We start from the raw sequence: 18970 nt of genomic DNA, 5'->3' as shown, positions 1-18970 counted from the left end.
GGGGGGCCCGTTTACCCAAAAAAAAAAAAAAAAAAAAAAAAAAAAAAAGGAACACATTTTCTAAAGAAGAAAGGAACTAGTACCCATATCTCATTACCCATAGATAATATATTTACCTTCCTTAGGTAATAATATTTAAAAGTAAAATTGTATTAGAGTCAGTATTGAAGATGCCCTCCTTTAAATTCCACCTTTTATTGAAGTATACCTTATTCTGAATAGAATGGGTGAGAAGATAGTAGGATGAGATGCTGGATAATTAAGCAGGGGCTGAAATGGTACTCGTTGAGAAGGTTCAGAGGGGAAGGAATCCCTGTCAAATTACTGAAGCACAGACCAAATGGAAAAACAAACATTTGACTGTCATGAACATGTCTGTGGAAATGTAAGGTTATATAGAGAGTATTGTTAACCATGTTATATATTATTTATATATATCATTTATAACTTTTAAAATATATTTTGATTCTGGTTGCTTTTTAGTTAGCTTTCTGCCTTCAAATGAAAAACAATGTCTTCACGATAGAGGAACGCCCAATAAGGCTGCCAATTTTGTTTTTAAGTTCTTTATTCTCAAAATTTAATCAGTAGGATCTTGTCCTGGAACTTCCCAGGTGTGTTTTCCACTTTTCACAGATGTGATTAGAGTAGAAATCATTCCTGTTTATCTGAATGAGAACCCTTTCGTAAAATTCCTTTGATTCTAAGATAACTAGATGAAATGTGTTACATAAATCATGTCACAGCAAACAGTTTTCACCTGGCACTAGAGCTTGATGAAATTTTAAAATGTTGGCTCGTTGCCTGTAGGGTTCAGTTATAGTTCTATAGAAAGTCTGTTTGTACAGATGAAGCAGTTCTTGGTAATGCAAGATTCATCTCTCAAGTGGTAGGGCCTGTATGAGTTTATTACAGAGATCCCTACTCTGAGCTGCCAGGACATACTTAGCAAAGCTTTGTTTTAATTTCTCATTGCTCTCCCTTTGGCACACTTATAAGAAAATGGAACAGACCTTCAGCTTGGTGAAACCCTTAGTATTTATGTAGTTCATTATCTACACAGTGCAGGAATGTTTTCAGTAAAATTTCCAGAAGATAGTCAAAAAATTTGGGCTTTAAGATACTGCTTTTATTTGCAGCTATGGACTCCCTGTCAAACCTAGTGTTCAGTTTCATCTTTTACCAAGAGTTCTACATTCCTCTTTACTTATTGGCAGTTTAGTCTGATACCTAGCCTTTTCTAACAGAATGATAAAGATCTACTCAGTATGTGCAGGAAAAGGGTGATGAACCCATGCTCTTTGACTCCAGAATAAACTATAGCTACAGGGCTGTATACTTCACACTGGGCCAAACTTTCTTCCTAAAAACCCTATTAGATTTTGCCATTCCCAGACTTTAAAACTTCTGTCACTTGTTAAGTTTTTTCATGTCTTTGGATGTCAAACAGATGCATATACACTTTAAAAAAATTCTTTTGTTTCCATTTCCCACCTTCATTACATTCCCTCTCCATAGGTAACTATTGTCATATTTTTTTTCTGAATCCTTTTATTTGTATAAACATGTAGCTTTATTTTGTGTGCATACAATATTCAATGTGCATGTATTTTAATTTTGCATTGCAGGTATTATGCTCTAGACATTATTTAGTTTGCCCTCAGCACTATTTTAAAGATCTGTACATCTTGATTTCTTTTTTTTTTTTTGTGGTACGCGGCCTCTCACCGTTGTGGCCTCTCCCGTTGCGGAGCACTGGCTCCGGACGCGCAGGCTCAGCGGCCAAGCCGCGCCGCGGCATGTGGGATCTTCCCAGACCGGGGCACGAACCCGTGTCCCCCGCATCGGCAGGCGGACTCTCAACCACTGTGCCACCAGGGAAGCCCCATCTTGATTTCTTTTAATCGCTGCCATAGTATTCTGTAGAGATAATCTGCTTCTTTTTATTTATCCTATGTGTTGGACACCTAAATCACAAGGCCTTTTTACAACTGACTTTATATTTTCAGACTATCTCTTGCACGCTATGCAACTTAAATCCCAGCTACTTGAAGTTGATCACTCTTGTATGGAAACAAGGTATTTTTTATATTACCCTACCTTCGCACATACTTCTAGTCTTTAACGGACTACTTCCTCGCCTCAAGACTCAACTCAGATATCATTTCCTTGATGAAGACTTTAACAGCTATTTCATACTTGAGCTAGTTGCTCTGTACTCTGCTTACACAGCACTTACTTTTATCTTGGTATATAGAAACCTATGTTTCTTCCCCAAAGTCTGTTTTTTCCCTCTGGATTCCTTAAAGGCAGGGATAAGCTCTTAGGTCTCTTTGTATCCTTTGCTCTAGTTTGGTGACTTGCCTATATTTGGCAAGCAATAAAACATTAACTGAATGCATGAAATGTCTGCGGTGAAATACTGGCAACATAAGCACAGGTGATCCTCCTACATAAGAAAGGGTTGGAACACAAATAGAAAATTTAAAAGGAGAGCATACAGGAGGCTGAATCCTAAAATGTTTTGAGGTCTGTAAAGATGCTAAGGAACACAACATTCTGTTCAGATCGTGAAGGAAAACAAGAAAAAGGATAAACTATTGCTTGGGTCAGATGGTGTGTAATAATACTAGATGTTACAGTTAAGGGAGAGCTGTGGTACTCCTGGGTTGGTTTCAACTTCTCTATCAAAAGAAAATGATATTCAGGTTCAGTAAAGGAGACTAATGATGGTAGCAAGGGAATTAAAGTTTAAGGAAGGTGAGACAGTGATAAGAAAGCACTCAATACTCTCAACTAGTTAATGTTCTGAGATTAAATGACTTGCATAAATGAACGGTTTGGTGTTCTTTGAGCAATTTATGGTCAGTACCAGAGATGCCAAAAGACTTCAGATCCTGCAGATACTGCTTTTATTTTCAAAAAAGGGGGGTAAAAATAGGATTTTTGAAACTGTGAGATTAGTGGGTTTCATGTCTATCTTTGGGACAGTTCTTTAATTGATCATTAGACAAACGGTTTGTGAAGACTTAACTAGAAAAGCAGCAGTCCTCTGGAGACTGCATGGGTTCACTTGGAATATGTCATATTAAACTAGTGTAATTCTTTTTCCTATGTAGGTGGAGTAAGTTGATTTTGGCAAGGCTTTGGACAAAGTGTCTCATGATATGTTTATGAAATAGATGGTCAAATTAGGTACTGTTTAATGACGACAGGTAGATTCATAGATGTTTGAAAAAATTTGATGAATGGATTGATATCAGCTTTGAGAGAGGTATTTCTAGTGACATGACCTGGCTCTTTCTTTCACTCTGTTCTATTAATCATTTTTATCACTGACTTGGATGAAACAGGCCCATCACATTTGCATATCACATAAAGCTGGAGTGAAAGCTAATAGTTTGGATGAGGGAATCAGGATTGAAAAAAGCTTAGCCATCTGAAATGACTGGCTAAAACGAAAATGGTCTATAATAGTGATTAATGTAAAATTCTGCATATAGGTTTGTCAAATTATCACACTAGTAAGAATCAAATAGACATGCTTTAAGAGCAATTCTTATGAAGAAGACCTGGGAATTTGTGATATAACTGTCACTGTCTCAGGTGTAGATTGTTTTAATAGAAGTGCAGTGTTTGGAACAGAAAAGGTGCAGAGTCTGGACTGGTGAGAAAATGCCATTGTGTTCCTTCATAGCTTCTGGGTTTTAAGAAGTGTCTTGGAACTTTGTCATAAAAGGAATATTTTAAAGAATCAGAGTGCTTTCCTTAGTAAACCTTAACTTTTGTGCGTATATGTATAGAGTGAGGGGGTCATCAGAATAATAGCTGTTTTCAAATATTTAAAGACTAAAAGAAATATTTGTTCAGCTTTTAAAAGAAAGTACCTACTATAGGGCTGGAAATTGTGCTGGGGCATTGGGGATATAATAGTGACTAAAAACAGAAAAAATGACTTCATCTTTACCCTTTGTGGCACTGACAGTCTGGTGGAAAAGTCAGACATTAAGCAAATAATTATATGAGTAAATGTAATTGGAGCTATGATAACTGCAGTGAAGTAGAGTTACATGGCACCCCGGGAGTGTACAGTATGGGCATTTAATTTGGTTAGTAAGGGAAGCCTTGCTTGAGGAAGTGATGCTTGAGGTAACAGAGAGTATACATTAAGTAGGTGAAAAGGGGAGGAGAGAGGGGCCCAAAATGAGTGAGCATGGTGATTATGAAGGACGGAAAGTCTGTCCGATTGACAGAGAATACATTCCAAACCTGAGAATGAAGAAGCAGTCAAGCCCCTCAGACCTTGAAGACCTTACCAAGAAGTTTATTCTGTATCTGGAAACACTGAAAAGCATTTGCTGGTCTTACCTCAAAGACTATCTGATTTAAATTTGGGAAGATGTCTATGGCTACAGACTGGCATGAGACCAGAGGGGCCGTGGTAAACCACCTGAGGAAGGATTTCAGGGAGGTGGACAGGGGGCGTTGTGCTTCAAGAAATGGGGCCAGTCAGTGAAAGTGGAATTCACCTGTGGATATCAGCTGGGAGAGAGTGGAGAGAGAACTGTATTTAGGGTCAGAGGTCTTGGGTATGAATCCCACTTTTGCCGCTTACTAGCTTGGTGGCCTTGTGCAAATAACGCTGTCTATCCCTGATTGAATGAACTGCACAACATTTGCTTGCAGGTTTTGTAAGGATTCTATGATTTGACATACATGTGAATGACTTACAAACTGTGGAGTGTTACATAAAATGGAAGATTTGAGAAAAAAAAAATCAGTCAACAATGGCCATTATTGGACTGGGTGGTAGAGTAATGGAATGGAATTTCTTAAGTAGTTTCTAGCCTAACCATTTGGAATAGATGGTTCTTTAAGATTTCTATCATTATGTTTTCAGATTTTCATTCCTCTTCCCTTTGTTTTGGAGAATTCACTGATAGGTACAGTCTAAAAATTTATAGTGACTTTCTAGTTAACACATTATTGACCAGAGATGTATTATTGCCACAGGCGTTAGTTTCTGCAAAAATCCTCCGGTCAATAATGTGTTAACAGTCAAGTTGCTAGAGGTGGTTTCAAGTCTGAGATACATGAGCTGTTTTTCTTATGTGTGATCTCAAAAACAAGAAGGAGTTTTAAGGAATCTTGTAGCAAAACTCTAAAAAAAATTAGGAAGTATAAAAAATTCCTCAAATATATCTTTTGGTAAGGTAGTACTTTTCTATCTTAAGTTACGTTCAAGTACATAGAGATACATCTACTCTAGAGTGTTGCCCGTGTACATGTATGTAGATGTGTGAATCCACACAAATACACAAAATGTCCTGTGAATGGAAATATACCTATAGTTTTTGAAATGCTTTAATTTAAAACCCATGGTAAAATAGAAATCAGTGTAAAATATGTTGTTTAGCTACTTTTTTGAGACAGATAGGAAAGGAATGGTATTTCTAATTACTCATGGGAAGGAAGATGCATTGGTAACATTATTTATTCGCATATTTATACACTCAAAATTCACTCAACAAATATTCATTGAGCACATAAGATGTTTACATGCATTGCTCTAACCTGTATTTTTATTAAAGTTATTTATATATGTTACCACTAGTCTCAAAAATCTGTTTCTAGGTAATATACGACATGCCCCTTTGCAAGTAAACTAAAGCAAAAAGCCAGAATGCAAATATAACCTAAAATTTAAAACTTATGCAATCCTTTGGCAGAATTCCAAAGATGACTTCCAACTGTAGCATTCTGCACATTTAATCAAGTTTTATGTTATTGTCCTTGATTATTTTGTTTTTTTTTTATGGTTCAAAAGAATTATTCAATTCTAAGCATGTTACCTATAGTGCGTGACTCCTGCATGTTTCTTATGATTGGAGGCATTTCTGTGCAGAGAAGGAAATACTGTTCATTCTCATTATTTAATGCTTTTTCTTTAGGGAACTGGAAATAGTAATTGCTGAAAGCCAATTGCATTTTAGGGGTGTTAAAACTTGGAAGTTGCTTCTGGATCCATAGCTGAGTAGAAGACACGTCTGAGTGAGAAATCAAATCTTCCCACAGACTTCCATTTATACTGATAATGGCTGTAATAGATGGACGAGGCACCCTGCTAAGGACTTTACATGTATTTTTGTTTAATCTTTCCAACAACCCTGTGAAGATGTGGGTATTGTTATTCCAGTTTTACAGATGAGGACACTGGGGTTTAGTGAGGTTAAATAACTAGTACATAGGCAGGTCTAGGTTCTATCTCAAGTCACTTTTGATTCCAAGACTGCTATGCCAGTTGAAACAGCTGATTTGGTACAAAAATAAGTTGATTGAAATCATTTTAGACTAATCTCCTGGAGCCATGCTTCTTGATTTTTGCTATGGTACTGTATTAAAAGGAGATAACAGACAGCAGATACGAAGGTAGAAACAAGAAACTTACAGTAATCCCTGAGTAGTAATGGATTTCTTGTTGTTGCTTTTGTAATAAATTTTTAAAATATCTAGTGCTTATGCATAGTAAAAATTAATTCAGGTAGCCCAAGAGTATATACAGTTAAATCATGTCTCCCACTCCAGCGTCCACATAGAGGCAACTGCTATATCTAATTTCTGGTTATTCTTCCAGAGATAGAATTAACATGGATTGATTTTTTTGTTTTTTTAAAAGAATGACATTTGAGCATCCAGTCTAAAGAAACAAACTGGAAGCACCCAGGTCTGGGGCCTGGTTAACATATGAGTGGGCCAAACCAGAGATGGATGCAGATGAGACTCAGCGTTGAGAATGCAGACAGGCCATCGCATTAACCCCCTCCCCCTCGGGGTAACAGAAAGCTCACCAAGCAGGCTTGCTCCATTTTAAAGATGAGAAAATTGGTTATTTCTGTCAAGTGGATAGTTACCGTATAGAGCCAAAATCAAATGCAGGACTATGACCCTCATCTTTCCATTCTGCTGCAGTGCAAGTGACCTCTGGATTTGAGAGTGTTGTGAAGAATTGTACAATTGAAGTGGTCTAAAATTGACTAGAATTTCTACAGGTAAGCTAGATAGCAAACTTCAGACAGACAAAGGCTGTAGAAGATCTTTCTTTTTTTAACTTTTAAGATACATTCTTAATTTTACAGTAGATTCAGGTTTACAGAAAGCTTGTGAAGGTAGCACAGAGAGTTCCCTTATATCTTACGTACAGCTTCCTCTCTTATTAACAGATTTCAGCATTCTAAAGTTACTCTTTATCCCCTTTCCATACTATACTCTTTGAAAGGAGGTTACTATGTGGAGCCCACACTTAAGAAGTCAGGAGTTATGTTGCACCTCTTTGAGGGTAGAGTAGCTTCATAAATTATTTAGAATACTTCTGCACAAGAGATTTGTTTCTCCTCCCCCAGTCTGTTTATTTATTTAGCCAGTCATTTATTTATGTTAAGTATGGACTCATAGATATTTATTTTATACTTTGGGTTAAAATCCAATACTGTTTTATTTTATTGCTCAAATTGTTCCAGTTTTGGCCATTGGGAACTTTTAAATTGTTCTATGTTAACTCCTGTGTTTTTTTGACTTACCCTCATCATTTGTGTGTGTGTGTGTGTGTGTGTGTGTGTGTTTTTCATTTTTGAGCCCTTCCTTTCTGGCATCTCACGATGCATGAGACTTACCTTTACATTTCCTGCTTCACTCCTAGAATCCGTCATTTTTTCCGGAGAGCCCTGGTTCCTTTTTTTTTCTTTTTCTTTTTTTTTTTTTTCCGGTACGCGGGCTTCTCACTGTTGTGGCCTCTCCCGTTGCGGAGCACAGGCTCCGGACGCGCAGGCTCAGCGGCCATGGCTCACAGGCCCAGCCGCTCCACGGCATGTTGGATCCTCCCGGACCAGGGCACAAACCCGCGTCCCCCGCATCGTCAGACGGACTCACAACCACTGTGCCACCAGGGAAGCCCAGCCCTGGTTCCTTTTACTTCAAAATGATTTTAGAAACCATGATCTGGATGACAGATAGCAGCTCTTTTAAAACCAAATACCGAGTAGAAAAGAAAATTTTAGCCATTGTTCCATGAAGTACTAAATTAGGTCATTGCAGTAATTTGTTTGTTAATATTGCAAGAATATAAAATTTGCCTGAGTGAATTGGATAGAATGATCCTAAGAGTTTTTAAGGTAAAATTCTAAGAAATACAATTATTATATTACTCTTTTCTGTTACTTAGGAAAAAAAAAAAAACCTGTCCTTGATGGCGCTTTATTTGATATATTTTTTTTGTCCTTGACCGGAACCTGAGGCAAAACTTCAAAACATGGTAATTTGAAACAGGTTGGGATTCACACGGGGATTTTGGAAGACTTTATATTCCATTAGGAAAATTACCAAGCATAGAGTCTATGAAAGACATATAATTCATATTTATCTAAAGAATAATGTGTCACTAAGCATTTAAAATCTGTGTATCCATCAGGGAGAGAATATTAAGGAAAAGAAAAAAAAAAAGAAAAAAATGACCATTGAGCATAGTTATAGTATCTAGACAGTGTGTCCTTACTGATTTAAGTTATTACAGAGGAATATTCCCTATTAGAGATCTGGTCTTTCTAACTCTAGCATTGAGGTTTTTCTTAATCTGAGATATTTGTAGATAGATCAGACAACTCTTTAGGTGGGGACGGTTTAAAGGGATTTGTGTGTGTGTGTATTTGCAACCTTAGTAGTACTGATGAACATTTCTTAAAAGCTTATTTCTGAATTTTATTGTTTGACCTGCCTTACTAGGCAAGTATTCTCTTTTGCTCTTCAGCATCTACCATTTTAGTAAGCAAGTTGAATTTTTACAGCTCATCAAACAACCAGGTCAGAAGGAATCACAGGATCTGATAGGTGAAATGCATATAGTGTATGTTGATTGTAAAAAAAAAAAAATTATTTTCCTAGAATTAACCAAATGTTTTTTCCTGGGCTATAGTCATCACTATTTATCCTAATCTATTATATTTTAATTTGCTGTCTCTTAGTTTAACTGTGAGGAGTAGTCTTTTGAGTCAATGAAAATAGAAAAGCGTCGAATTAAACTGATGGTGTGCAATTGCAATTAGTAAGAAGCATAGCACTAATGAGGAAAAGAACCAGGCAGGTCAAAACTGTAGCAAAGGTAAATGAAGCACTCTCTAATGAATAAGCAAACGTGACTCAGTGCACAGAAAAACTGAGTGAGGCAGCGATGCCCAGGGAGCCCTAGAATGAAAATAGCTGGCAAACCTCAAAAGGGATAGAGCTGAGTGTAGAGATGGGAAATAAAAAAGGGTCTGAGTAAGGGTTACTGGTGAGTCCTGAGGCGGGCAAAGATTGCCAGGGAGAATGTGAGAAACTGAGTATCTTCTTGGTGGTTCTGACAGAAATGCTAAAGATTATGCTTGAAGGGCCCGGAAGCACCGATCTGGGACTTGCTGGAGGGAAACTTAAATGTTTTAAGTGTGCACAGTGCGCGAGGTGTATTATGTCATTTAATCCTTACATCAACTCTTTTATTTATTATGTCATTTTATTCTTACATCAACTCTTTAAGGGAGTGTATTGTTAATTACAGTATTACAGATGAAAGAAATGAGGCACAGAGGGGGTTGAGAATATGCTACAAACCACACAGCAACTAATCAGGTAAACTATGATCAGCGTTTACAATTTTTAATTTTTAATTTCAAAGCAGTTTGGGAGATCAAGATAGAGAAAATCAATTCAGTGTAGCATACACGCCGACACTTAGGATCAGGGCAACCATCAATACATTTTTGGAGTTTATGGGTTGTATTGATTAAGAGAAAGGAGTTTAAAATGGCGGCTCTTAGGTTTAGGTAGTTTAGAGCAGTTGAAAAATGAAGGTTGGGGTAGGCTGCTGTACTGAAAGGGCCTCAGAATGGACTGAGGACTGGAGATAGCTAAAGGAGCAAGTGCACTTGGGGATCAACTAAAAGGTGGAGATGGGGTTATTTTTGGTCCTTTTAATTATCATTTCACATTCATTTTGATCTTGTCAGGAGTCTTATAAAGAGTGATTGTGGCTCTCCTTTTGGGTGGAAGAGATACATTTTAGGGGTTATTCTTAGAGTCTGGCAAACTGGTTGTTAGTATAATAGTCCATTTGTGAATGGGAAAGGAGAAAAATGAAAAACCACTGTGAGTTGTAAGGATGTAATATGTTTTAAATGGTGTGTTTATGTTTACAGAGTAAATCTCAAGAGCAAATTAATTACATGTCTGTAGTTCTTAAGTAGGCTGAGTGGGGAAAAAGCATGATTTAATCTTTATTGCTGGCCAAATCTCTAGGCTGGCCATTTTTTCCTTTTAATAAAAATCCTTGTGGTTCCTTGTCTTCCCATTAGCTCATAGTTGAGAGCTCTGGTAAGTTGTCTGTGAGACTGAGTGTATTAGACTTGCCTGATTAAAATTGTTCATGAGAGATCAAGCAGACAAGGGACTTTTAGCATAATTAAAAAAGCACTGCTAGCCTTTAAAGATGAGATTTCAGAGATTTCTGAACTTATATCCACCTGTAGGGAAGTGTGTTTGTGTAATTAGATTCCAGTTCTCTCATGAACCCTTCTTACTTAATTCACACATGGTGTTCTTTCCTTTTATGGAATATCATATTCTCATGTAGGAGACAAGAAATATTGAAAGGAGCCAGAACTTGAATGAACTGAAACATTTCCCTTGAAAGATCACATGTGATAAGTTAAGCAATCAGTTACCTCCTTATGTTAACCTGTTTATTTATAAAAGGAAACTCAGGAACAAAGTTGAAGATAGTAAAGGGAAAAATCAAAACAAATTGCATATCTTGTGTTTGCCGCCTAATCTGAGAAAATTTACACCAGCTTTTGGAAAATATTCTCCTTTTGTTTAATGGACAGCTTAGCCCAAAGTTTTGTTTTTGTCTTTTCATTTTATAGTCCAAATTTTTCAGTGCTGGGATCTGAAATCATTCAGTTATTATCCCCATTTTACTATCATGTTTCAGAAAGAAAAGATGATTACAGTTAATGTGGTTTAAAATGGCTTCTTTTGTCCTTTTAAAGCAAAGCTGACTGCTATATACTGTTTGAGTACTTTATAGAGCACCACAGTTTTCTTCCTATGTGTTTTTTAAAATACATTTTAATTTTTCAGAAAGGAACCCTTTCTAGCATAAATCAAAATGTTATTGCTATAATGAGGCAGCATTTTAGAAGAAAATTACCAAGGTGTGAATTTTTTTTACCTACCTGTATAAGGTGTTTATTTCATAGACTAAGGATTTCTGCACATGTGAATATTTCTTTAGGAAAAGCATTTTCCTCAGCCGATAACTAATGCTTTGTTTTCACCTGGAAGATTGCTTTCGAACATTTCTCTTGTAATTAAAATAATTTTTCCATTAGCTGAGAGTGGTTCTCAAAGCTTCTTGACTTTTTTTTAGTTCCATCTTATTTTGCATTTTTAAAAAGAATTAGGTCTAGCCTGATTATAACATAAAACACCAGTGTCCAACAGGAAACTAAGCTATTTCCATGTCAGCTCTGTACAAGTGAATAAGATGAAAAAAGAAGCCCCCCCAAAATGTACCTTAAATTATCCCCCTTATATATTAAGACTGATTTTAGGAACTTAATCAAAGATGCATTGGCCAGGCATAAAAATATTTTAATTTTAAATCATGAAGAATGGAAGCAAGGAACCTGAAATTTTAAATGGCGGGAGGTTTTTTGCTGTCGTATTATCTGCAGGAGGAGAACTCTAAACAAGGTTGTATCTTGAAATGGTAAAATCTGTGAATAGTTTTGTTTCTGGGAGGAGGTCACAAAAAGTTTATTTCTCTGGCTTTCTTCTTGACAAGTAATCAGAGTAGTTCACAGATCCCCTGGTTTCCAACCATTTTATATAGTCTTGAGAATTAATTTTTGCATCAAATTATATATACCCTTAGTTTTGATTGAATAAACTGTTTTAATAGGGCTGCACGATCAAATAGTCTAGGTAATAATAGTTGCTTCAATTAAGGCATAATTTAGGATGAAATCATGTAGAATTAACAAGGTATAGTGTGTCTGTTATAATTGTGGCAACTAGTATATCTCTGTCATAGGCAGTACAATTTCTTTTGTATATCAATAAAAAGGGAAAACCCTTATGTTTTCCTTATTCTTGTTTAATTCAAGTTTAGTTTAATTCTTGTTACTGGTTACTATAGCCATTTAATTGCTTATTCATCCACCTGTCCATCATCCATTCATTTAGTCAATAAACATTTATTGAACCTTTTCCATATGTCAGGAATTGGGCTTGGGTACTGGTGATTTAGAGATGAATAACTGTTTTTGAGATTTTTTTTTGCAAGAAACAAAATCGCAAATAATTATTAGCATGAATAGAGTGATGTACATGTAAAACAAGGTACTCTAATTGTTGCTGGAATGTCAATGAAGATTTCAATAGAGGAGACAATATTTAAAGTGAGTCTGGAAGGATAAAAGTTTCTTCACCAGGCTGAAAATAAGAGGAAGGGCATTCAGGGAAGTGAAAACAGAAAGTACAGATGTATTGCATTTCATAAGACTTGCCAGTATTTTAGTATATCTGGAATATACAGGAGAAATAAATGGAAGTGGTGTTGGAAAAGTGGACAGGAAGGTCTCTCATTCACCATGTTGATGAGTTTAGACTTCTAAGGAGAGAAGTTACAAGGCACTGAGGGAAATGAAGCTGGATGAATAACATGAGAAAATTTGTATTTTTGAAAAATAAATTGGGCAGGATTATAGGAAATATTTGGATAGGGAGGAAAGAGATTACACAGTGACCATCAGATGGTCCCTATTTCTTCAGTGAACTAGGAGGCAATCTTACATCATTGGGCTTTGGAGCCAGACTTGACTTCAGATCCTCAATGTGAAGGTCCCCTTAACTTCCCTCAGCCTATGATTTTTCATTTGTAAAATGGGGATAATAGCTATCTTGCAGTATTGTAAAGTTCATGTGTTCAAAATGCTTTGCTCAAATTTCTAGGCTTGTAATATATATTCAATAAACGGCAGCAATTATTATTAGTTATTGACTTAAAAGTACTTAGAATTACATGGTAAACATTATAAGTGCTCCTTTCCCTCAAGAAATTCATAAAAATTAAGTATGTGCAAAAACAGATGAACCAGATAAATACATATTTTACAAACTATATTTATTTTTGAAGCCTTCTTTATTGCTTTCCCTGTGTGGATGACCCAGTTGACGATTGACAAGTGTGTTCATTAACCTTGCTCGTATATTCCCAAATACTTTAAACCATTCAGAATATTTGGTGTCGGTGGCTTTATGGTCTGATGAATATGATTAAATAAATTTCTCCCCAAGTGGAAACTATTCTGTTTTTATAACTAGTACCTTTAAAGGTGAAGAAATACTGTCTCCTATCTCAAGTGGGAATTTCTTCTAGGACCTCACTTAACAGGTGATTGTTTGAGTTTCTGCTTAAACTCCTTTGCGAGGGTGCTTTACCCTACAGAGAAATCCATGTTTGGACAGCTCGAATTGGAATTGTAGAATATTCTTCTCGTGTATCTGGCGCAGCTTCTTTTTCATTTCTACTTCGTGGGTACTAGTTCTCTCTTGAAGCCACATAGACCAAGTTTAATCAATCTTTCACTTGCTGTGCCATCAGCTGTTTGTCAAAAGCCATCATCCCTTTTTTCAAGCTTCTCATTTCCAGGCTTAGTGTATCTTCAGGTTTTCCAGGTTTTGTGCTTGTTGATTTTTTTTAAAAAACAGGTTTGTTGACGTATATGTGACATAAAATAAACTGCACATATGTAAAGTATACAACTTTGATACATGGACATATCTGTGAAACCATAACTGCAATCAAAATAATGGCTATGCGGTCACCCCAATAGTTTCCTTGTGTCTCTTTATATTCTCTTTGTTCCACCACTCCCTGTCCCATCAAGCCCGGTCCCACCCTCCCAACCCCTGCAATTACTCCTCTGTTTCTGTCAATATAAATTAGTTTACATTTCCTGAAGTTTATATAAATGAAATCATACAGTATGCATTCTTTTTTTTTGTCTGGCTTCTTTCAGTCAGCATACTTATTTTGAGATTTATCCATATTGTTGCAGGTAACAATATTTTATTTCCTTTTATTGATGACTATTGTCCCATTATAAGGATATACCACAGTTAGTTTATCCATTCACCTGTTGATGGACAGTTGGGTTATGTCCAGTTATTGAGTATTACGATTAAAGTAATTATGACCATTGATGTTATAAGACCTTGTATGGATATAGGCTTTCTTTTTGGGGGAGGAGGGTAAATACCTAGGAGTAGAACAGTTGGGTTATATGACGGGTAATATGTTTAAATATTTAAGAAACTTCCGAACTTTTCAAACTGATGGTACCTTTTTACATCCCCACCAGCATAGTATGAGAGTTCTAGTTCCTCTGCATCCTTACCAATGCTTGGTAAATCGAGCTCATTCTGATGTGTGTGTACTGGTTTTTCCTTGTGGTATTAATTTACATCATCCTAAGGTTAATGATTTTGAACATGTGCTCATTTATTATCTTTATATCTTCTCTGGTGTCTGTTCAGATCTTTTGTCCATTTTAAATCAGGTTATTATTGAATTTTAAGAGTTCTTTATACATTATTGATACAAGTCTTGTACTGGATATATGATTTGCAGATATTTTCTCCTAGTCAGCTTGTCTTTTCATTCCCAAACAGTGTCTTTCAAATAGCAGAAGATTTAATTTTGGTAAAATCTAATTTATCAATTTTACCTTTTCTGGATTATACTGTTGGCATCTTTTCTAAAAAATCTTTACCTAACTCAAAGTCTAAAATATTTTATTACATATTTTGTTATAGAAGTTTTATGGTTTTACTTTCTACACTTATGTCTATAATCCATTTTTATAATAAAATTTTTACTTTGGAATAGTTTTAGACTTGCAGAAAAGTTGCAAAGGTATATAGGGTTCCTGTATACCACTCATCCACTTTGTCTTATTATTAACATCTTATATACCCATGGTAAATTTGTCGAAACTAGGCAGTCAATATAGGTACATTACTATTAACTACACTTCAGACTTTATTTAGATTTCACCAGTTTTGGGTTTTTTTTTTTGCGGTACGTGGGCCTCTCACTGTTGTGGCCTCTCCCACTGCGGAGCACAGGCTCCGGAAACGCAGGCTCAGCGGCCATGGCTCACGGGCCCAGCCGCTCTGCGACATGGCATGTGGGATCTTCCCGGACTGGGCACGAACCCGTGTCCCCTGCATCGGCAGGCGGACTCTGAGCACTGTGCCACCAGGGAAGCCCTCACCAGTTTATTTTAACTGTTTTCTGTTCCAGAATTCAGTCCAGAATTTCTTATTGTGTTTAGGGCTCATGCCCCCTTAGTCTTCTCTGATCCTTGACAGTTTCTTAGTCTTTCCTTGTTTTTTATGACCATGACCATCTTGAGCAGTACAGGTCAGATATTTTGTAGAATGTCCCTCAATTTGGGGTTGTCTGATGTTTCTCTTCATTAGATTGGGATGATTTTTGGGAGAAGTGGGCGTGGGTGGACACATGCTGTCAACATGCTTTATCACCGGTGCTGCTTAACCGTGATCACCCAGCCAAAGTGATATTTGCCAGGTTTCTCCACTGTAAAGTTAATCTTTTTGTTTTTTCTTATCCTTTCCATGCTAAAGCATGGAAGCAAGTCACTTCCACTTTTTTGGAAGCAAGTCACTACGTATAGCCCATGCTCCAGGGAGGTGGGGGGAGGAATTATGCTTTACTTCCTGGAGATGAGTATCTACATAAATTATTTGGAATCCTTTTGTAAGATCAGTACTATAAATGGTATTTATTATTTGTCTCTTCTTCTCCACTTATTTATTTCTTCAATAATTTATTATACCAGTATGGATTCATGTATATTAGTTTTATACTTTAAGTTATAATCAAGTACTATGTTTTTATTTTGCCACTCAACTTATTCTAGTTCTGGCCATTCCAGCTCCTGTAGGTTGACTCCTGTGTCCCTTGGACTTACTCTTTTCCTTTTTTTTTTCTCTTCTCAGCACTTTGTTTCCTGACACTACAAGATGCCTAAGGTCATCGTATATTTTCAGTGCTCCAGCCTTAGAATCAGCCATTTCTCAAAGGAGCCCTAGATACTTTTCTGGGGGTATGTTATTTAGGAACCAAGATGCGGGCACTGGATATGCTGGTTTCTGCTACTGGGGTGTCACTATGTCTAGGTTCTCTCAGCAAGCAGAGCCAGGAAATATATGTATGTATGCTAACTGATGGATATACACATCTATAATTACTTCTGCATCTATCCATTTTTATCTATATTAAGCTAAATGTGGATTCATACTGATGTTGCTCTTTTCCATTACCACATAATGTTTGTCCATAATGTCTCTCTCCAGCAGTGAGAAACATGGTTCTCACCATCCATTTAGTACTTACTTGTTCAACCCCAGTATACATGTAAAGCAGTTTCAGAGTTGTTAACCTGTACCCTGCAATCCATTTTGAGTTAGTTTTTGTATATGTTGTGAGATGGATGAGGGTTCACTTTTTAAAAATATGAATATCCAACTGTTCCAGCAATATTTGTTTAAAAGGCTGTCCTTTCTCCACTGAAAAGCCTTTGCATCTTTGTTGAAAACTGGTTGTCCATTTATGTATGGGTCAGTTTTGGAACTGTATTCTATTTGTTGGTGTGTTTGTCTATTTTTACTCCAATAACTTATTGTCTTGATTATTGTAGATTCATAGTAAAGTTTGAAATCAGGTAATTTTGTTAGCCCTCTTTTCTTCTTTTTCAAAGTTGTTTGTCTATTCTATGTCATTTGCTTTTTTTTATGAATTTTAGAATCACTTTGTCAACTTCTACCAAAAAAAACCCTATTGGGATTTGGATTTGAATTGTATAGAATCTTTAGAACAATTTGGGAAGAACTTAACAATATTGAGTCATATAATCCGTGACTAAATAATACCTCTCCATTTATTTATGTCTTTAACTTCTTTCAGAAATGTTTTGTAGTTGTCAGTGTACAGGTCTTACACATCTTTTGTCAGATTTATTCCTAAGTGTTCCATATGTATTGATGCTATTGTAAATGGTATTGCTTTTTAATTGTAACTTCCAGTGTTTGGTTATTAGTGAATAGACATATGATTGATTTTTAAAATATTGTCATTTAACTTATCCCAGCTCTGGCCTTTGGGAGCTCTTCTAGGTTGGGTCTTGTGTCCCTTGGACTTACTTCCATCTTTTTTGTGTGTCTTTTTTTCCTTTTCTCAGCACTTTCTTGTTTTTTCACACTACAAGATGCCTAAGGCTCATCTTATATTTTCCGTGCCCAAGCCTTAGAATTAGCAATTTCTCAAAGGAGCCCTGGTGTCTTGAAACTGTTTAAAACTTAATAGTTCTTGTAGCTATTTTATAGATTCTGTCTGAGTTTCTACATAGAAGATCATGTTGTTTGTGAATAAAGAAAGTTTTACATCTTCCTTTCTCAATACCTTTCATTTCTTTTTCTTGTCCAATTGCACTGGCTAGAACCTCCAGCATAACAAAGAACAGAAGTGATAGGAGCCACCATTTCTATCTTGTTCCTGATCATAGAGGAGAAGCAGTCAGTCTTTCACCATTTAGTACGATGTTAACTATAGGTTTGTCATAGATGCACTTTATCAGGCTAAATAATTGTTCTTTTGTTGTCTCCTCTGCAGAGGGTTTTATCAGAAATGGACATTGGATTTTGTCAAGTACGTTTTTGGTACCTATTTTTTTCTATTATTTATTTATTTATTTTTAAAATACCTTTATTGGAGTATAATTGCTTTAAATGTTGTGTTAGTTTCTGCTGTACAACAAAGTGAATCAGCTATATGTATACATATATCCCCATATCCCCTGCCTCTTGAGCCTCGCTATCCCACCCTTCTAGGTCGTCACAAAGCGTTGAGCTGATCTCCCTGTGCTATGCAGCAGCTTCTCACTAGCCGTCCATTCTACATTTGGCAGTGTATATATGTCAGTGCTACTCTCTCAGTTAGTCCCAGCTTCCCCTTACCCCCCGTGTCCTCAAGTCCATTCGCTACGTCTGTGTCTTTATTCCTGGCTTGCCACTAGGTTCATCACTACCATTTTTTTCAGATTCCGTATGTATGCGTTAGCATCCCGTATGTGTTTTTCTCTTTCTGATTTCACTTTGTATAACAGATTCTAGGTCCATCCACCTCACTACAAATGACTCAATTTCATTTCCTTTTATGGCTGAGTAATATTCCATTGTATATATGTGCCACATCTTCTCTATCCATTCATCTGTTGATGGGCATTTAGGTTGCTTCCATGTCCTGGCTATTGTAAATAATGCTGCAGTGAACATTGTGGTACATGTATCTTTTTGAATTATGATTTTCTCAGGGTATATACCCAGTAGTCGGATTGCTGTGTCCTATGGTAGTTCTATTTTTAATTTTTTAAAGAACCTCCATACTGTGCTCCATAGTGGCTGTATCAATGTACATTCCCACCAACACTGCAAGAGGGTTCCCTTTTCTCCACACCCTCTCCAGCATTTATTGTTTGTAGATTTTTTATCATGGCCATTCTGAGTGGTGTGAGGTGATACTTCATTGCAGTTTTGATTTGCAGTTCTCTAATGATTAGTGACATTGAGTATCTTTTCATATGTTTGTTGGCAATTTGTATGTCTACTTTGGAGGAATGTCTATTTAGGTCTTTTGCCCATTTTTGGATTCGGTTTATTTTTTTGATATTGCACTGCATGAGCTGCTTGTGTATTTTGGAGATTAATCCTTTGTCAGTTGCTTCATTTGCAAATATTTTCTCCCATTCTGAGGGTTGTCTTTTCATCTTGTTTATGGTTTCCTTTGCTGTGCAAA

General features: G+C 36.4%; 1 protein-coding gene across 5 annotated transcripts in view; it reads left to right on the top strand.

Annotated features, from left to right (window-relative positions):
• The window catches only part of RFX3 (regulatory factor X3), a 284844-nt gene that overhangs the window by 73876 nt on the left and 191998 nt on the right, over window positions 1-18970 (top strand). Inside the window, exon 1 of one of the 5 annotated variants that reach the window (XM_024734287.1) lies at window positions 16200-16223. The exons of the other annotated variants lie outside the window; for them this stretch is intronic. The gene's annotated coding sequence lies outside the window, so the exon portion shown is untranslated. Of the gene's footprint in view, window positions 1-16199; window positions 16224-18970 lie in introns of those variants that run through there. 5 annotated transcript variants of the gene reach the window in all.

The sequence above is a fragment of the Neophocaena asiaeorientalis genome, unplaced genomic scaffold, assembly GCF_003031525.2.
Source record: "Neophocaena asiaeorientalis asiaeorientalis breed wild unplaced genomic scaffold, Neophocaena_asiaeorientalis_V1.1 scaffold256, whole genome shotgun sequence".
Classification (NCBI taxonomy): domain Eukaryota; kingdom Metazoa; phylum Chordata; class Mammalia; order Artiodactyla; family Phocoenidae; genus Neophocaena; species Neophocaena asiaeorientalis.
This window is presented reverse-complemented; position numbering and strand designations above follow the sequence as displayed.